At 35.2% G+C, this 22,205-nt stretch overlaps 1 long non-coding RNA gene across 3 annotated transcripts in view; it reads right to left on the bottom strand.

Moving 5' to 3' along the window:
• Positions 1–354: 354 nt before the first annotated feature.
• The window catches only part of LOC145284478 (uncharacterized), a 50,479-nt gene continuing 28,628 nt past the window's right edge, over positions 355–22,205 (bottom strand). Inside the window, exons 2-3 of one of the 3 annotated variants that reach the window (XR_013868842.1) lie at positions 12,321–12,453; positions 355–1,659 (exon numbers count right to left, since the gene is read on the bottom strand). This is a non-coding gene — a long non-coding RNA (uncharacterized LOC145284478). Of the gene's footprint in view, positions 1,660–12,320; positions 12,594–22,205 lie in introns of those variants that run through there. The other 2 variants (XR_013868843.1, XR_013868844.1) reach the window with 2 other exon arrangements.

The following is a 22,205-nucleotide window of genomic DNA, read 5'->3' as shown; positions in this document are numbered from 1 at the left end:
TATATATATATATATATATATATATATATATATATATATATATATATATATATATATATATATATATATATATTTGTTTACTATTTTGGGGGGTAAGAATTTCAACAAAGTGCTCGATTACAAAGAAAAACTTTTTCGATATAAGAGCTTAATATTTATTAATTTAATAGTACAGTATGACGAGAGCCTAACATCATTTACGTTTTACCATTAACTGGTCCCCTTTATGTTGGGCCTGAAACCGGCGGTACTAATGTTTATCTGAACTTTATGTGTGTATATATATATATATATATATATATATATATATATATATATATATATATATATATATATGAATGTATGTATGTTTCATTGTATTTTTTTAACTTAGACTTCCGTATGATGAACTTTTTTTTCTGCTTCTGAATTTATCAATAGATTTACTTGTTCTGTGTAATCTCGTATTTGACTGTAGTCTGTAGTCGTTGTGATAGTGGATATTAATTCGTGTATTATCTCCTGTCTCGCTGTCAGCCTGTCTCCCCTCATCCAAACACGTAGGTGCAGTTCTTAAATAACCAGACTCTGATTGTTTAGATATATCGTAAATCGTACTCGCACACTTTACGAAGAGAGAGAGAGAGAGAGAGAGAGAGAGAGAGAGAGAGAGAGAGAGAGAGAGAGAGAGAGAGAGAAAGAGGTGGGGGGGAACTTTTTTCGTATTGACAAAAGAAAGCTCGTCAGTACTGGGTTAGTCGTTTTACTTACTTCTACAGAAGCCCCCTCCCCCCCCCCAACCATCCTCTTTTCTTTCTAAATAAACAAGCTTCCGATTCAAAGCTACTTTTAAAAGTCCTAACTTGCCTGTCTATATTCTTAGTATCACAACACCTACTCCGTTGTTATACTACGGGGGCCAGCAGTTTACCCTCCATCCCCTACTCTCGCCCCCTCCAGCCCTGCCCCAACCGGCCCGTTGAGAGATGAACTTTGTCGGAGGCAAATACACTTTGAGGAAAGCTGACATTTTATTATCAGCTGTTAGAGATTGATATCCTGTGAATAGGGTGGGCGGGGTCACCTCTCCTGTTCATTTGGCTATGTGCCCTCCGATTGGTCGATGCTCAGATGAGTGACAGGCAGACAGTAACTAATCAACAGGCCGGACGTTACCGATTGGTTACTGTTGTTAGCCAATGGGAGAAGTCAGGCGTTATTTAAGCGGTAAAGAATAAAATAAATAAATAAATAGGAGTAAGTGGAGATAAAATTTTAAAACAAGCAAAAAATAAAATAAAAATAAAGCTCACTGATATGGCAGACGGGAATGGTGGTGGTGGTGTGTTAGTAAGAAGATAACAAAAATTGTCAGGGTTGGGTTAAGAACTGAAGAGTGTGGGTAGGGCTGTGGTGGTTAAAAGGCAAGATGACGGTTGTGGCTGGGTGAGTGAGGGAGGGTGACGGGTTCTTGGCCGTCTGTTTGTGAACACATGGCAGCAGTCTCTCTTTGATCCATTAGCCCCTGTACTATAGTGTGGCCGGCTAGTTTGACGGGGTTGGTGCACATATGGGGGAGGTTTCGGGTGAATACAGCGTACCAGCCGCAGGGTAACCCCGGTTCCACAGTATCCGGAACCCTTCTTTGCCCATTCGTAACTCTTTTATGACGGAAATCGGCTGAAAAGAAAAAAAAAAAAATTAAAACAAAAATAAATAATAATAAAGAAAAAAAAAATTATTAGTTTTTATACTTTAGACATTTTGTATTACAACACGTAATCTTTTTTTTTCTTTTATTTTCATTTTTTGAGTTTTCATTTTTATTTAAAGGCAGACGTTGCTGGCTTTTAAAAACGTTAATTCGGTATCTATCAACAACAACAACAACAACAACAAGAACAGCAATAATAATAATAATAATAATAATAATAATAATAATAATAATAATAATAATAATAATAATGGCTCAAAAGTACTAAAACTGCCAGAAATATAAGTTGACTCCCTTAAATACGCACACACGTGATGACACCAACCTCGGCTGAGACCACACAATATGCTCATGAAGGGTCGAGGAGAATAGAAAGACCAAGAAGAAGAGCACCATTTCGATTTCCATTGGAAGTTTGTGAAGAATACTGGAACCTTGAAGAGGCTTATAATGCCGCTGAAATACCAGAGAAGACCTGGAATCGTTTCAAACGAGAAATCAATGGTAAACGGCTGTTCAATAGCGCAAAGTGATTTGTTTACATTGGTTATCGAAAGAAGTGGTGGAAAGTACCGGAAATCTGGGAAGACTTATTGTCATCCAGATACCAAGGAACTCCACCACCAGTTATTGCCAGTAAGCAATCACTGATAATAACTTGAGCGAAAATCTTTAGTGTTTAAATGACGATAATTCTATTTTTTTAATTGTCCTCTGTTGTATTTACCTTTTTATTTGCCTCCCCCTCCTCCTCCTCCTCCTCCTATCATTTGTTTATGAAAAGTACAGAAGGTCCCAACAATCTTTAATCGTGTACATTTCTCCAGCTCTTCTGTAAACTAGCTTACTCTAATAATACAATACTATAGGATTTATGAGTTTCCTTCTTAAGGACAATGTGATATAAGGTCGTTTAGTGAGAGTATAACCAGCTCACCTCAACTTGGCCACTCTGGCTGGGTGTAAATATAGCCGAGAACAAGTGTTTTAGGAGGCTAACAATTAACCAACGCTTGATTCTCCCGAAGGAAGAAGTAATACCTGGAGTAGTGCGAGTGCGCACATTCTACACCCGATCTCCCAAAAGAAGAGACACTGTATCTATTTGTGGGGCTGAACTCCAAATATCAAGACGATCCCAAAGTAAATTTCAACTGATAGGAACATTCAACACAGGCACAGATACTACACTGTGATTTTAGACCAAAGTGCAAGCACTTGCCCACAGTAACGCTAGCATACGCGTTTCGGGTTTGTATTACTGTCCACATAGATTCGAAAAAGTTGTCAAAAAACAAATATATAACAAATAAATGTTATCAAAGGCAAGATAAGTTACTTTTTTTTTTTTTTTAAACCTAACTGGATTTTTTTAGTGTTTTTATTTAATGTAACATGTTTATTTAGCTCGAAAAACATTCGGTGTTTACCGATGTATTGGAAAGTTAAAAATGACGCCCGACTCTCTTTGACACGGTAAGTTTGGGAAAAGGAGCTAAAAATAAAAGAAACTAGACAAAATACTGTTAGAAACTCGCTCAATGTATGTTACCGTGACATTGGCTGACATATATTCTGTGTGTTTTTAACAGTATTTTGTTTAGTTTTTTATTTTTAACTCCTTTTCCCAAACTTACCGTGTCAAATAGAGAGTCGGGCGCCATTTTTAACTTTCCAATACATCGGTAAACACTGAACTTTTTTCGAGCTGAATAAACATGTTACATTAAATAAAAAAACATTAAAAACATATCCAGTTAGGTAGAAAAGTAACTTATCTTGCCTTTGATAACATTTATTTGTTTTTAGACAGTTTTTTCGAATCTATGTGTACAGTAAAATAAACCCCGTGTTTCTTCTTTTCACTGTCCTAACAACTTACAATCATGTTTCTCTAGCTGCTTCCGCTCTTGAACACGAGGAAAATAACTAAGCGATTAATGACGATGGTATATTCGTATCTACCTAATGCCTTATAGTATAAGGCCCTTATACTAGTCTGTTTTACTTGTCCTGTTTTAGTTTTTTTCTTTTCTTCTATTGACTTATATTTTTCTCAATGTTGCTCACTGTTCTTCCTTTTTCTTTTCTTTTTCCTCCTATATCACTATTGTAAATGTTGGTTTAGTTATTAGACTGGGTTTGTTTTCAGAGGAGATGGCGAACAATTACCAGTTATTTGTGCCATCCGTAACTATTGAAAGTCAGATCTTGTATGTTCTTTGCCCAAGTCGTGCAATGCTTCTTTTCATAACGATCTTTGATCGTAATTATTTCCAGGCTGTCTTTTTACAACCACTACCTTCATCACCCCACCACCACTACCACCACCACCACCACTACTACTAATACTACTACTACTACTACTACTGATGAAGGTTTTCAGAGGTCGATATGCAGGAAATGCAGCCTGAAAAAATAGAAGCAGTATTTGGCGTGATACGAATAAAGTTATGATGAGATTGAGGGAAAGAAAGAGTTCAAAGGTTGAACAGAGAATTAACGGTTATGGGCTGGGAGTGAAACCTTTCTTGCTTCACTGCTGTTATTATTATTATTATTATTATTATTATTATTATTATTATTATTATTATTATTCCATATTTCTTTCTTTTTTTTTGTTTTTTGGTCCCTTAGGTCTCACCCAGCCGCCCTCCTTTGTTTTTTGTTTCCTTCTCACTCCACCCAATTTTTCTCTCATTTCATATTTTTTCCTGACCCCTTCCCCATCAAATGCCTTCCATCCCACCCTATATCATCCGAACCCCTTTACAGTTACCCTATCATTCCAAAATAACTACCCCTCCCCCTCCTCCTATTGGTATTCATTTTATTTATTTTTTCCTCCTGATTTCATTTGACACCCCTTCCCCTGCTTCCAGTAATCGTGAGGTGGGGGGGGGCTTAGCCTCAAACATTCTCTTTGGGATTTGGTTTCTCCCTCTCCCCTGTCCCCATCCCCTTTAAAGCTTGTTAGTTTTCTTTCCCTTTATCCCCCTCTACTGTCTCTTCCTCAGCCACCCCCACCTCCCAATCCCAATACAGTCTGAGCAGGTGTTGCTACTCCACCATCACATCCCCCCTTTCTTTCTATCCACCCTGGTATAAAAAGAAATTAGAGCTAGGCTAGTGAGCACAGCGGCTCACTAGAATGACAAATAGACATGACCCCGGGGGAGGGGATGCCAAAGGAGAGGTGATGGGGGTTAAGCCTAGTCAAATGGACTGGATGGGGCTGGACTGTAGAGAGCGGCGATGGGGTGGTTGTCAATAATATGCTGTGAAATAAGGGCGGTAGGAAGAGGAAGAGAGAGCAAACACTCTCGGACCATCTAATACTCACACTCCACAGCCCCCACAGTATTAGCTTGTTCCTGCCAGCTGCACTTCAGAATCGTGGTGAGGGGGATGTAGTTTATTTTTTTTATTATTATTATTTATTTTCTTTTGATGAAAATAGAAATGGGGAAAGGGGGGGAGGGCAAAAGAGAGACAGAGTTTAGGTTTTAAAGAAAAAAGTTTTGTTTTGTTTTTTGTTATTTTTAGAAAATTAAAATTAAAACAAAATAAAAATTTTTGAAGGGTGGAGAAGTTTTAACATTGCAGGGCGAGAGTAGGATAGAGAGGTTAAAAAAAAAAAAAGAAAAGAAAAAAAACATGAAAACACGAAAGAATAATTAACCAAAAAATCTCAGGTTTTTGTAAGCCCTCTACACTAACATCACTTCCAATTACATAAACAACAACAACAACAACAACAACAACAACAACAACAGACGCTCCCCCCCAACTACATAACGACCATTGTTGTAAAATGCAGATGACAAATTGAATTATTAATAATAACACCTGAGAGAGAGAGAGAGAGAGAGAGAGAGAGAGAGAGAGAGAGAGAGAGAGAGAGAGAGAGAGAGAGAGAGAGAGAGAGAGAGAATAATAATAATAATAATAATAATAAATAGTGGAACCCATAGCATAGAAATTACATGGTGAATATGAATATATTATTTAATGAAGTGTTTTAGAAAAAAGACGCTTGATATTTGACAGACAGTCCTTTTAGAAAACATCTGATAGTAATTTATACATGGGAAGGAAAATCAATATATATATATATATATATATATATATATATATATATATATATATATATATATATATATATATATATATTCAACATTAATAATCTAATGTAAAACAAACAAAAACACATTTAAGTAGGTCATCCACAAGAAATGCCAACGATAGAACCCTCTCCACTGCTAACAAACCCGAAGTATTCTCCTTCTCTTCCGTGATCCTAATGACAATCGTACTATATCCCAACACTAATTTACAGCTTCCAATGGATTATAATTTAGTATGCTAACTAAATACATACAGTTTCCCTGTTATATTAAAAAAATCATAATTTTGTGTAAAATGCAGAGCTGACAGAAATCGAACTTGTATCCATGAATGATGTTATTCTAAAAAAATGCACTTTATAATCAACTGGACCACAAAAGTTTCAGTTCGGATGAGGTCCAACCGAAGCTCAGGAACTATGATACTTTGTCTCTGCTAAATTATTCACTGATTCATATCTAATTCTAGAAGGGATGCCTGGCATAGCCCGGTCATGAAATACGCTTAAATATGATATTTTAATTCATGCAGATTTCGTATATATTATTATAGAGTAAAATTTCTATAGATTCTTATATATTATAAAGTTATAATTTCAAAAATAAAAAAGACTATATCCATATGACTTAAGTGCATCAGCTTGAATCGAAACCAAAACTTATGAAGAATATATATATATATATATATATATATATATATATATATATATATATATATATATATATAAGAGAGAAAGAAAATTAAGAGAAAGATTGGTTGGTTTTGTTTTACGGCATATCAACTCTTTTCAGGTTATTTAATGCCGAGTCCAGTGATTTTGAAGAAAAATCTTTTAATATAATATATATATATTTTTTTCAAGTTGGTTTCTATTTAACCCATAGTTGGGACCCTAACAGGTACTACCACTCCAGGTCAGAGTGGACCTGGAAGCAATGGCAATTAAAGGGTGGCTCCACACTTCCCAAAGCCTGCAAGCTGGGGTCTCACCATCAGATATAGTTTAATGTCATTTCCAGGACCATAAGAGAAAGAATATATATATATATATATATATATATATATATATATATATATATATATATATATATATATATATATATATAAATCTTTGCACGAAAGCACAGGACACAAAATGTTTTAAATAATAATACTAATAGAATAACAATAACAAAGTCTTTCGCTAGCGAAGACTACTATTGAGCGTAACCAGTTATACACTCCTTTTGAAATTTTCATCTCTATTTTTTCGTTATCTACTGAATATTTTTTATGAAACCTATATGAAATATGTTCGCTATCAAATTGTAAAGATTTTCTATTCTGAAAGAAGTTTTTAAAAAATTAATCTAAAAAAGTTATGTTAAAGTTTTTGTTAAAACAAATCAGATTTTCTTATTATTCAGACATGTATGACAAAGAGAGAGTTGCAAAAAATGAGTTGTGGAGTGAGGAGAATTACAAACTGAAACAGAGAGAATATTCAGACTTGTAATAATACAAAGAGGGGGTTGCAAAAATGAGTTGTGGTGTGAGGAGAAATACAATCTGAAATAGAGAGTAGGAGAGTTTTTATAAATACATACAAAATCACATTCATCTTTTTAAAATCCCAATTAATAAATAAAATAAAATATAATCTTAAAAAGATAGGATACAAGTTAGAAAAGCATTTCATCCAAGGCATGAAAATTGTTAAACAAAATGTTTTTACTATAGGCTTTAAAAATAAAGGTACAAGATTCAATTTGAAATTTATTTATCTTCAAAGTGCACTTTTATACATTTTACAAAGTAAGGTATTAAATTTGCACACTTATGAAGAATTCTTGGTAAAATTATTTATTACAAGAAGTTGAATGTCATAACAATTAAACGACAGCCCCTCGGAAGAAAAAAATGATGTAAGCATGACACACAAAATAACACACACTCTACCGCATTTGATATATAGATTTATAACATTAATGCATTATAAACTTTTGCCTACGTTTTGTCATTATTTTGCTTATGTTTTTGATTTTTTGAGATGAGGATTGATTAATTGTATCATTTGGATTTTTCATCCTGTTATTTTCACCACGTTTCAGTCACTGTAATCCCTGACCTTCTTCAGGTGTATTTTATCAAACTCTGGAATATTTCTGTCGAACTCGATAATCTGCATGAAATTTCGAATGGAATCGTTTATTTAATCCACAAAGGTAGCATGTTCTCGTCAGTCATGACTGGGTAGATGTTCTTAGTAATTCGCAACTGTATTTTGAGTGTAGCCTGCACTGAGGACTAAGCCTTCAACCTTCAGAAGAGTGCAACTTACAATTAAATTTTAACAAGTACTTTATCGATTATACCACGTGTACTTGCGACAAGATACACCTGAAGAAGGTCGGAGTTTACATCGACCAAGATGTTATGAAAATAACACTTGAGATAAGAATAGTAGTTCGAAGAATCTAAATAATATGAATTTTTTCCCTGTTCATTACTTGAAACGAAGCAAATTAATAAGAAAAGGACAAAATTTTCCCAGTCTCTCTTTTACTGTCTGTCTGTCTGTCTGTCTGTCTGTCTGTCTCTCTCTCTCTCTCCTACTTCGTTCGGTTTGAATATTAATAACAATCAGAGATAAGTTGTGAAGTTAAGGTTTTAAAACCCGTTGGACACATGCCAGCATGTAAAACGGACCTTAAATCGAATATTATTATTATTATTATTATTATTATTATTATTATTATTATTAATAATAATAATAATAATGATGATGTGGTGGTGGTGGTGTCAAGTCAACGCTTTCATAACACTTTCTGGGTTGTAATGGCATTGCAAGGTGGTTATTTATCATGTAGTGTGTCTTCGGCTTGTGACACTATCCAGTGGATTCTGAACAGTTTTGTAGGGTCACATTTCAATCACATGACTTTGGTTGATCGGTAGCATATGGTTTTCAGACAGTTAGCAGAGGTGCCACAGGGTAGAAATGAACTCATAGCCAACCGTTTGAATGCAAACACTTTAACTATTTGACCACACTTGCTCAACAAATAAACATTTTAAAATTTGCGGGGGGGGGGGTATTATTTGGATTCTTTGGACTACTGTTCTCATTTTGAGTGATATTTTCGTAACGTTTCAGTCGATGTAACCTCTGACCTTGTTCAGGTGTATCTTGTCAAACTCTGAAATCTTTCTATTGAACTAAGAAATCTGCACAGCATTTTGCATGGACTTATGGTGTAGTGGATAAAGTACTTGGTTAAATTCAGTTGTAAAGTTACACTTTTTGGGAAGTTGAAGGTTCGATCATCAGCATGGGCGATACTCACAATACAATTGAGAATTACTTAAGACTTCTCCCTAGTCATGGCTGATAGAATGAGAGCATGTGGCCATCGTGGATTAAATAAAATGTTCTATTTGAAATTCCATGCAGATTCCCAAGTTCAGCAGAAAGATTCTCAAAAAGTTAGAAACGTAAAAAAAAAAATTTTTAAATAGAATATTTCATTTATTAGGTTTGCCATGAAATTCTTATATTATAGTTTAGTTAAAGGATTTTAGACATGTAAAATCTCACCCCTTCACAATTGGGGTACCTGGATGCCAGAAAGTTTTCTATTTTATTAGTTTCTTCCTTCGAACTGCTAGACTTTCAAATACCCTCCCTGTTTGCTGCTTCCCTGACTGAACTAATCTGCTGAAGTTTAAATGTAATGTGAACAAACATCTTCCTGCTCAAATCTCCACAATACCCTGTTAGACACGATCCCAAATAGTACCCCGTTACTGTAACAGAGTATGTACGAAAATATTAGCAGCAGGAAAGGATGGATGGTAAGCGATTGTATTGGCAACAGGAGCAGCATTTGAATTGGCAAGTGTGTCTGAATAAAAAAGAAAAAGAAGACGCCACGTGGTCAAGGAGAAAAAAAGTCCACGTTAAAGGAGATGAACGTGTAAAGTTAAGGCAAGAATGGGCCGGCATGTGGTTGGAGGAAGGAGAAACACGACCAGGTTAGATGGACATGTGGCAGTGAGAGATTTTTTAAGTGGTGTCGAGACGGGAGAGTAACGGCAATAAATACTTTTGTTAAAAGAGAAAAAAATTGCGACCCGGTTTTAATTTATTTTTGTTTGTTTGTTCCTTCCTGATAATGCAGGGACAGCATGTGGGTCCAAGAGAGATTTGAATTGTAACGAATACGGTCCAAGAGTAGCGGCAACGTTACGTTACTCCCGTTTGGAGTGATATTTTTTATTTTATTTTTTTTTAAATTTTCAATTGTAAAACAATTTTCTTTTCTTTTTTTTTTTTTTCTTGTCAAATAATTTTCTTTTTTTTTTCTTTTCTCCACTTGAGAATATTGTTTTAAATAATTGTTGCATATAAAACTGAATCAGGATACGACATACGTTCTGAATCTCATGGGACAGGGAACAAGGTTTACAGAAACAAAAGGTTGATCAGCCTTTCATTAATTCATTATTAGATGAAATCTTTAATGAACACCACCATCAAGAAACACCAGTTTTAGAAGAGGATGTGATTTTACTGAGCAACAGGTATTCATCAATCTAACCTCTAAATAAGCGAAATAAGCCTGCTTATATTAAGTAAGCCGAAATTTCTTTGGTTGGTCAAGATGAAATATTTGCATAACTGGAAGTGGATTACGCTCTTGTCCCAGATTTCTACGAACCTGGTGGCATGGGGTACCCCTATAAGCCATTACAATGATAATACATAAAATAGATCTATTACGTTAGAATTGACTATCATCGTTGATGCAACTCTTAATAAAAACCAATTGATAAATGATGACTCAGATTAAAATGATTATGATGTTCTAGAACCCACAGAAAATAGAGACAGATCAATTGTGGCGTCGGGTACTGCTGTAAACAATTGACAAATCAATTCAAGCATTCTTGGGGGATGGAGATGGTTCTCTAGACCTGTGGGTTTTCTAAACTTCATGACCCACTAAGTGTATAATTTTATATTTATTGGACCACTAATATGAATTTAGAAAACGTTGGTACCATAGAACCACTTTCATTTATTAATGTTGGCAACCTTCACGTGGTCCCTCCAGCAAGTACCTGATTCTAGAAAGAACTTGGGAAACCAATGAAAAAAAAAACAGAATCGATCTAGTCAAAAGTCATACTGTTCCTGATTCATACGAGTAAATGTTTCTTTTTCTTTTCTTTTTTTTTTTTTAGAAGAGATTTGATTGAATTTGAACTCTGAATAAGCAATTCCATGACGGTATCCACTAGGTCAATCACAACCCCAGCCACTATTAAGTGACTCACAAAAATATTAATGTGCTTTAAAAAAGACAAATTAAAGTCATAAATGAGACATAAAAGAAGATAAATCAGTACAGATTTTATGACTTTAACATGAGCTTTACAAAATTAATGTAGAATTTCTCTACATAAAATCATAAAATCAAATCAGAATAAGGACCTGATATCATCAGTATTTTCCCTTAGTTTACATAAAACGCTGGAAGGTACCAAACAAAAGTTTCGTGATTTTTTTTTTTTTTTTTTTTTTTTGCAAACGCTGGCCGATTTTTTTTTCTATGAAAAAAATATTTCTCTTTTTAGAACGATGATTGAATGATAGATTAATTGAAAAATGTAAACATTTTTTTTAGTGTTACGAAAAAAATATAATGAATAATTTTTGGACAATGTTTACGAAATTTTAACAAAATTAGAATTTAAATTAAAAAAAACACTCATTGTAAGATAAGTTTCATGAATAAATATTATTTGAATAATAAATAACAGGTATCGAAAAATTAAAAAGACAATTTTATATAATTTTTTCTTTGTTTCATAATGTTTTTGTTCAAATCAATATAAATAGTTAGTCTTTAATTTGAGAGTGTTGCCCCGGCTGCTGCAAGGAAAATGTGCTCTTTCTACTATGCTAGAAAGTTACTTACGCCTGAAAGTATCCTTACCTCTACAAGGCCACCATTCGCCCATATATGGAATATTGTTGTCACATTTGGGCTGGCGCACCTGCTACTAGTCTCTTACTCCTGGACAGGGTTCATAAGAGAGTCGCCAACCTGATAGATCCTGAACTGTCATCCAAGATTAAACCACTGTCCCATCAACGAAATGTTGTATCCCTCTGCCTGTTTTCCAAGTATTTTAATGGTGGATGATCTGACGAACTACAAGCCCTTGTACCTCCTCGACATAAATACCCCGACTAATTCAACAAGCAGCCAAGTCCAACCCCTGCACATTAGAGATCCCTAGATGTAAGCAGGCATTCTACTCTAATAGTTTCTTCCACAGAACTGATAAACTCTGGAACTCTCTTCCGAGTTCATGTTTTCCCAACTCAACTGACATGCAGAAGTTCAAGTGTAATGTGAATAGACATCTTGCTGTTCGACTCAATAACAACATTTATTTCCTCATTCTCCCACTATACATGATTTCTTATTATGGCTGTGACATTACTCACGTCTAAGCCTGATCTTGAACGTCATCTACATCTCTAATGTGATCTTTCTTCTTTTTATAGTCTTTTTCTTTACCGGTGACGTCATTTCGCATGCATCTGCATACACGTGTCTGTGCTCTGTTACATTAGGCTCCTTTAAAAAAAAAAAGCAAAAAAAAAAAAAATAGTTATCACGAGTAACAAGAACAGCAACAATTGCAACATTTATGACAATATTTAAATCCTCTCCTGTAAGGACCTGCATTTTTACCACCATCTTCTATAATGGTGGCGGTGATGATGATGATGATGATGATGATGATGATGATGATGATATTGCTGGTGGTAGTCATTTTTTTTATCATCATCAGTCAAATTATAAAAGTGATTTTAATACCCCCTCCCATCACCTCCTCTAGCAACAACAACAATTACAACAGCCATAGCAACATTAAGATTCATTTGATTCAGATCAAGCTCATAGAAAACTCAAATATTTTGGCTAAAGGATGAGTTCTTGATTGCTCAGTATCTTGGATCAGGCTATCAATTCTGGATAAGTGTGGATTCCCTGCCTTCTTTCTTAGATATCTAAACCTCTTCCCTCAACCCTAATCTGCGTGTCATCTCTTCCATCTGCAACTGTGTGTATCCTCCTTCACCTCTCCTAAACGACAACACTATTTAAATAAATAATGCTGTCCTGAAAGAGAGAGAGAGAGAGAGAGAGAGAGAGAGAGAGAGAGCGAGATCACTTGCTTCCTTTGTTTGTTATAATCTGGATCTGATTCTGATAGTTGTTGGGTGTTACGGCTCGTTAAGCTTGTGTTGTCTTTATATGAAAGGTGACAGAGAGGGCGGTAGCATCTCGGCTAATGCTAATTAATAAATGGGCCTTTATATTGAATAGGGGCTTAGCTAAGAGGTTTTTGAAACAGATGACACTCATGTTTAAGGTAATGCTACGGTTCAGGCCTCTATCTCTTTTTAGCAAGTTGTATTTTCTTTGTCCCACTCAAATTATTGATGGGTGTGCCCACCTACGGATAATAATGCACTCTTCCACTCATTATAAAGACCTGGAGAATATGTCTCTTGCCGGTTGGCATAGGTTATGCTCCAGTGATGCACTCCTGGCAGTCGGACTAACGTATCCCAACACTCTTTATTTGTTATATTCTTTTCAATATATTTTGTTTCCACGAATTACCGAGTTGTCTTTCTTCCGGACACTTACAGGACCATAATAATTATTTTGTAATGCTTAGCTTTTCTGTGCATCACTTCCCTTATTTTGTTCTTTAATCCTCACATTTTAGAAGCAATGTTTCTGACAAAGAGGGAAGAATTGCTGTTTTCTGTGTCAGAGTCTATTCTATCTAACACTTACCGTTGGCAAGTTTTTGACCTTGAAGCACTATTTTTTTTAGTTCCTTACATCAAGTGGCTTCATGCTTTGTCTGTAGCGATTTCCATGCAAATACACTTGTAATTCATGTTCGTATTCTGCTTTAGTTACCAGCAACACCCTCTTTAAACCACCAAACTATGTCTTCGATGCATTCGACGTCTTTAATTTTACTACTAATGTCAAATATTGAATGTTTTGGAGTTGGAATAGAAAGATTTGGATGCTGGATATTTAGTCAAAATTTTACCCCTGTGAGTTGAGAAATGAACAACTGATTTTCGAATGAGTAATTATCATGCAAGGTGAGAGGAATGGTGGGTGGTTATAACAGTAGTGATGCAACAGGAAAGGCGTTGGAAGGGCAAACGGCCATCGGTGCAAGTGACTGGATAACACTCCTTTTATGTTCCTCCCTCTTTCACTTTCCATAAATAATGTATCTGTATATAATAAAATTAAAATATAAACCATACTTGTTAGAATCGAAAATGCCATCATTTATTTTTTAAATATTTTACTGATGTGTCACCATTTATTAAGTCACAGGACAACTCGAGGATAAGGGTTAAATAGATCATCAATTTGGACTATAATTTCTTCTTCTCGTCTCTATGAGAGTATATGGTTGGATGAATAAAAGATTACTTAAAAGAAATTGATTATCCAAAAGAAGTGGATCAAAAAATATTTAATCACATTAGACTTGAAGACCGCTATGTTGTTGTCATTTGGGAAGAAGACTCCTGGTACCTTGTTCCAAAGATGAGATGTTCTAGAAAGGAACTAGCGCTATCAGAACAGGTTGTCGGAAGATACCGGCTTCCTGGTCTGAAATGCACCAAATATTGATGTCAGTTTTATTTCCTCTCTCTTTGCAAAACTCAATCATGTTCTGTAAAGCTAAAGCAAGAACAACAATTTTCCTCTACAATACAACTGAGCTTAACACCATGAATAAATATTTGAAGATATAAAGAACTTGAAGTGTTAAAACTGATATCAAAATAACTGAATTCAGTACTAAACACCCTGAAAAGAGTTGATATTCCATAAAACAAACCAAACACTAAGAATAAATTTTTGTGGATACAAAAACTTGAAGCATAAAAACGTTTTTCCAAAATGATCCGATTCGGCATTAAATAACTTGGAAAGAGTTGATATGCTATAAAACAAAACAACCAAAACAAATCTAGAAAGGAATCGATGGTTGAAAGGATGTTTCCAGGTATTTCAAAGCAAACAAGCAAATATTGGAGCAAATATTTCTGCCATATTCTTTCAAAGATTTTTGATATGGCAAAAGCTATTGCCCTAGAAATTTAACTGTCGATAAATTCACTGATCTTGTATGAACTCACATTCAGCAGGAGGAAATCCGTATTGTTTATCACTAAGAAGATTGGTTTTTGTTTAAGTTTTTGACATCTACCTGATTTATTGTAGATTCAAGTAACCTACTCAAGATACAAAGGATCGGTCTCCAGTACTTTGAAGTATTAGGCCGATCAATGAAGTTTTCCAGGGTGATGCAAGGCATTTCTCCTTTAAGCAACGATTTTGTTTTAAACCAACTAAGATAAACAGAAATTTTTCATTATTTTCATGAGGATGCTCGACTGAGCTCCAATCTCCTTATAATACGTTCACAGCAAGAACTCGTCTTCTGTTACTACTAAAAATGTAATGTAGTCTGGGAACCAACACGTTGTAGTCTTAGTTGCAAAAGAGACAAAGAATAGGAAATAATTTCAAGTCGGTTTTTTATTGTACAATGGCATTTATTTCCACATTCTCCCATCACATATAACTTCTCGTTACAGCTATAACGTCTCTCATGTGATCATCTTTTCAAACGTGCTTTCTGCTTTTTTATAGTTTTTTCCTTACTGTGACGTCATTTCGCTCATGGCTCGATATTTGCATGTAGCCATCCACACCATGTTACATTATTATTATTATTATTATATTAATTTTTTTTCACAAAAGAGGTCATTACTTATCAAGGTATGGAGGCCCCTTGAGGATAAGGATCAATAAGTGTAAAGTAGTTATTGAGACAACACCTCAGTGATATATTTTGATGAGAATTAGATAGAATTTGACTATTTAACAGAGGCGGGATAAAAAGCACTTGCTCACATTACAAAAAGAACTTACACTTCTTCGATGTGTCTTGACTTTCCATGGACAGAGTTTGTTTTCAAGAACGTCCCTTTAGTGGAAAACTATACTGCTGGAGTGCTTTGCTGTAGACTAAAAAAAATGTACCATCTTTAAGGCTTATGCCAACAGCCTTATATCTTCAGTCGTCCTCATAAATAATCAAACTGGAAAGATTGCAGTTTTTGCCCACCTAACATCCAGAGCAGAACAATATCAGAGTAGGTTTAGGCCAACCCAAAGCAGAGGAAAAAATGGCAGTTACTCACATTAATTTATTCACCACATAAATCCAGTCCTGGACACACGTCTATTTGTCCAAACCGCTATCTTTGCTTTCTCAACTAATGACAAAACGCAAGGGAGATCACTCTAAAATCTTATCACAAAGAAATCGAATTCTTATATCTCCAGTACAAGGGAGATAACTTAACAGCTCATGGACAGTAGAAACGTTGTTATCCTCACTTTATGGATTTGTGATTCTGCACTTAACACGTTCTTGCTGGACACACAGAGAGGCAGAGACGACCAGAGGAAAACAGATCCTGATCTTGACTCTTCCTGGATTTTATGTGGCTAGGTCTAAAATTATTTAACATTATTGCATTGCCACCACCACCACCACCACAGTTACCACAGTTATTGGTGTAGCATAGAAGACAAGGGCTACATTAAAGCTAAATTGAATATACTTTTTCTATTGTTAAACATTTCATATACAGATAAGAAAGTGTAAGACGTTTCCTCTATTTTTTGATGGGGTGGGGGAAACAGCAAGTATAACACAATGGAGGTGATATTTTATTAGTGTTGAACTATGAAATCAATTAGAAGGAAATAACCTGATTCGTACTTTTTGTTGGTATGCAAAATTCTTGCCCCTAAATAAATACAACAATAAGTGGTACCAAAATAATCTTTTTTTAAAATTTATTTGACATGCAAGACAACTGAACAATATGTGTTCTTTTGCATAAACTTTGTCCGGCTCCATCTACCAGACCTTTTTTTATTGTTTTGCCTCAAAGTCATATAATAGCCGTTTTCCATCTTATTGAATTAGATCTTTTGTGTCACTTTTCCTCAGATTTTAACCATCCCATTGTTTGCCTTATTGACTTGGATTGCCTTATTCATCTAAGGGTTGATGTTAGGTAAAAGGAATATTATGATTTCCAATCTTTCTTCATTGCGTTTTATACTAATCCTTATCATGATTATTGGCTCACAAGGAGCTTTCACACAGGTCATCAAAGATCCCATTGAATACAACCTGTGATGTTCCCTGGAAGCTGAATGACAACAAGTCTCCCCCAGATTTTCCAGTACTCTTCACCTCTTTTGATAACATTTGCAAAGAAATTTGCATTATCGCAACAGCTGCTTGCCATTGATTTCTCGTTGGCAGTGGCCATTGGTCTTTACTGGAAGTTGAATGACAATAAGCCTCCCAAAGGTCTCAGTTCTCTTCGCACTTATACAGTGGAGGTCTGGTCAGTGCTCACTCCTCGGTCTTTCCTTTCTCCTTGACTACTTGGCTATTTGGTTTCACTCTTTTTTGGGGAGAGGAGGACAGTGATGTGGTAATGAGGGATAGGGGAGGGGTTAGAGAACTTATAGGTATGCAGTTTCAATGTTCTTGGTTCCATGTAGTGCTTCAATGTTTTGTCTCTGTGGCTATTTGTCTATTCTTCGCTTGTGGTTCGTGTGTCTTAGTCTCCACATTCAAGAGTTTTCCTTAATATTTTAGCTGTTTTCATTATTGTTGTTCATTGTATTTTTCCAGTCATTCCTCTGATTCCAATTTCTCCTATTATTATTATTATTATTATAGACCAATTACATGTCTACCACTAATGGGGAAACTGTTTACTGGAATTCTTGTGGAAAAAAATTATGGACATCTTGTGAGTATAACCGTGACCACTAGTGTTAGAGTCGTTTTCCATAAGAGGTATGAGCAAAAGAAATGTAGAATTGTGAGCTATACTTGGCCATTTTGTGTTGAGGATTTTAAAAAAAATTATTATTATTATTATCATCATATAGGGAAAAGGAACAGATGCTAGCAGTTACAGACCAATGACATGTCTACCACTAATGTGGAAACTTAACTGGAATCTTTGCAGAAAAAATTTATGGACATCTTGTTAGTAATGGTGTTTTCCCTGATGAACAGAAAGGGTGTCGGAAAGGCTTGAGGAGTACCAAGGAGCAACTACTGATTGATAAGGCAGTAATGCAGGATGCAAAGAGGAAGAAGAGGAATCTGAGTGCAGCATGGATTGATTACAGAAAGGCTTACGACATGGTTCCTCATTCATGGATACGTGAAACACTATTGATGATGAAGGTTGCTAGGAATGTGGTAGGGGTTTTGGAGACAAGTATGGTTCGATGGAAAACAGTGCTGACAGCAAACAGAGAGGTGCTGGGGCAGGTTGGCATTAAACGTGGAATATTCCAAGGAAATTCGTTATCTCCACTTTTTTTTTGTAATAATAATGATGCCACTGAGAATCCTCTTGAAGAGAGAGAAACTGGGGTATAACTTTGGATCTGGTGGAAGATGCCTCAACCATCTACTGTTTATGGATGATTTGAAGATATTCGGTAGAAATGAAAAGGAAACGGAGAGACTGGTAGAGCTCGTAGGGACATACTCGGAAGATATTGGGATGGTATTTGGGATTAGTAAATGTGCGGTGCTAATGATGAAAAGGGGAGTAAAAGTTCATTCGAATGGAATAGTGCTGCCAAATAGAGAAATTATGAAAGAAATAGAAGATACAGGGTATAAGTATTTGGAAGTGTTGGAGGGTATAGGCATCATGAACAGAGAAATGAAGGAGAAAGTCAGGAAGGAGTATCTTAGAAGAGTGAAACTAATTGCGAAGTCGAGATTGTATGGAGGAAACTTAATGAAAGCAGTGAATGCATGGGCAGTCAGTGTTTTGAGATACAGTGTGAGAATTTTAGACTGATCTGACAAGGAGTTGCATGCCATGGATATCAAAACAAGAAAAGTTTTAGCAATGTTTGGTATATTTCATATTCGAGGTAGCATAGCGAGGCTGTATCAAAAGAGGAAAGATGGTGAGAGAGGATTGAAAAGTGCAAAAGATTGTGTTAGAACTGAGGAGATGTCGCTGAAGGAGCATGTGATTAGAAGTGAAGAGTGGATGCTTAAGGTTGTTGCCAATGAAGTGGAGGTGTGTGAGATCAAGGCTGATTATGTGAAACGTATGCATAGAGAAAGGGCAGAGAAACTGGCTAGGAAGAAAACGCACGGACGGTTCTTTCAGCATATAGCAGAAGTGGCTGATGAAAGATTATGGCAATGGCTTTGAGCTGGATATCTGGTTAAAGGTACTGAAGCTTTTGTTTGTGCAGCATAAGAGCAGGCATTAGGAACACGATTGTTCAAAAAAGTGGTTCTAGGAGAGGAAGTTGCTGCAGAATGCCGGATTTGTGGTAAGACCTCAGAGTCAATTGCACACCTTGCAGTAGGGTGTAGTGGATTAGCCCAGAGAGAGTACCGCAAAAGACACGATCGCATGGGACTCCGGATATATTGGGAGGTCTGTAAGAAGGTTGGGATGAAGTGTGTTGGAAAGTGGTTAGAGGAGGTGCCTGCTGAAGTGAGAACAAGTGAGGATGGAAATTTAGAGGTATTGTGGGACAAAAGTGTCATAACGACCAAGCAATTGGAACATAATCGTCCGGATTTGGTCGTCATTTACAAGGTCTCAAAAAACTGGCAGATTATAGACTTCTCAGTATCCTGGGACAGGAATGTGAGAGAGAAGGAGAACGAGAAGTGGAGCAATTATGTTCCATTGGCCTTGGAGATAAGGCGTATACACGTGGTTAAAACACAAATAATCCCGATCGTAGTAGGTATACTAGGAGTAATATCAAGTCGTCTGGAAGGACAATTGAAAAAACTATGAATCCCCAATGTTTTAGGCAGCCTTCAAACTTCTGCTATTGTAGGTACCACCAACATCCTTAGGAAAACCCTTGACCTTTGAAGCTCCTGGTTTGAAGATGAGATTGAGGGAAATCCTCTGGAAATGAATTCCATACCTTTCCATGGAGACCTTGATAAACGAAATCAGAATTATTATTATTATTTATTTATTTATTTATTTATTTACATGGTTTGAAGTTGATACGACGTCGTCCATGTTTAGAAACTAAGCCGTTCCTTATCTGCGTTGTATTATTATACAAGCGATCAACAAATTTTTGTGGTTAATAAATGCGTTTCTATCAGAAGGACAACTTAGATTTGTTTATGTCAGTAACAAAGAAAGAAGAAAAAAGACAGAAAGAAATTACAGTTAGAAACACACAAAGTGCATTAATCGCACCCATAAAATAAAATTTGTAAAATTGGTATCTGGGGGTTAGGGTTAGTGGTGAGTTTTGAATCTTAGCTGGTAACAGGAGTTGACATTGAATAGAAAGTGTCCTGTTCGGTAAACGTTTAGTAATTAGAGTAGTCAGGCAAGAAAGTTGTGTTATGGCGTAATGGATTCGTTTTGTATTAACCACTTACCAGCAGGTGTGATCTTACCTAACTGAGATGGAACCGACATGTTCCACCTCCTCCCCTACCATCATCGAGATAACAATCAACCTCTGCGCCACCAACATCAACCCCAACCTCTGTTAATATGTTGCACTTTTTTGTGTGCCTTTCAGCAGCTGCCGTTTTGTAATCGACAGATATCATCACTGCGGACTGCAAATCCATCTGTATTGTGTATACTTGTATAGGCTCACAAATGCGATCAGTTTTTAATTACACAGGCACTTGGATCATGCAATTAAATGTTCCCTTCTCTCACTCACTTTCATACACTTGAATAATTTATACGGATTATTTTATTAATGTTATTTGTTATCTATGATCTTAATATATACTAGCTGTCCCGACCCAGCATTGCCGGGGATGCAATGAAGTCATTTTAGCTATTAATTTTTATTTGCACATTTTTAAACTTAATGTAGGCAGCTTCAATATAAAACGAGTTATCTCACTGGCTGATTTTTATTTTAAGATGATTATTTAAGAACGTTTCATATCATTTATTTATTTTTTTTAATTAAGTAGTCTGTGTTTTTTTGAGGATATTTTTTTACTTTGATTTTTATTTTTTTGTTTCAGAATATTAAACCCCTCTCTAATAATCAATAAGCAGCCTGACAATAGACTTGTTTTTATTTTTCTTCATCTAAAAAAATTTTTTTTTTTACTATTTTTAACTCCAAGAAAGACATATTGCCGCTTGGACATAAGGGACTACTATTTGGAATCATGTTTAACAGGAGACTGTGGGTGGTTGAGTAGCAAGATGTATGTTAATATTGCATTTACAAATCTGCAGGTTAGCATAGTTAGAGAAGCAGCAAACAGGGAGGGAATTCCAAAATATAGCAGTCTAAAGGAAGAAACTATTAGAGTAGAAGACTTTCTGGCATCCAGGGACCTACACAGCGAAGGGTTAGGATTTTACTTTCGTTCCAATTTTTTAGAAAATAATTTTATTGTTTAGGAAATGTATAAGAAAATATAATAAAAAAAATCTATATATTAAGGCGTTTCAAGTTTGTATGTAAGTTATTATCTTTCGTGCGGATTAAAAAAAAAATGAGATCGCTCATTTCAAAATGAATTGTTCTGATATCAAATTATGTTGCCGCGTCAACTAAAACAATAAGTCAAATTAATCTTTGAAATAATTTTGCTTGAATACAGTATGTTCTAAAATTTAGTTCTACAACCAAGAACATGGTCTTTTTCTTAGAATACTAAAATAAATATATTTTTGTGTATTTAGTGTTGCATAATATTGCGTTTACAAAAGATTAGCGGTAATAATTTAAAGAAAAAAATGACACTATAGGTTAGGCCAAAGTATAAATGTTTTTTTTTTGTTTTTTTTTTTTAACCGGAAGTAGGTGCATTTTCGTGGATTTTTGCGAAATTAAATCCAGTTTTTTTAAAGTAGGTTTTTAAATATAATTCGTTATAGGTTATACTGTTGCATTTTTTTTTTTTTATTTAGATAAATATTCCATTAAGAGTAATTAAGGAAAATAAATGAATATATAATTTTGACATGAGAAAAACACACACACATACGTTTTAAGAGGACTTATAATTTTGTTAATATAGAGATAATGCACTTTTAAGTCTGCAATAAGTACACAGTCACTGTTTATATATACTTTTAATTTTTCTTTAATAAATAAAGAGAGAAAATTACTCACACCTGAGAATATCCTATATCTCTACAAATCCTTTCTCCCATGCATAG

The sequence above is a fragment of the Euprymna scolopes genome, chromosome 9, assembly GCF_053919585.1.
Source record: "Euprymna scolopes isolate OS-2025 chromosome 9, ASM5391958v1, whole genome shotgun sequence".
NCBI classification, from domain to species: domain Eukaryota; kingdom Metazoa; phylum Mollusca; class Cephalopoda; order Sepiida; family Sepiolidae; genus Euprymna; species Euprymna scolopes.
Note: the sequence above shows the minus strand (reverse complement) of the source record. Positions and strands in the feature narration are given on the sequence as shown.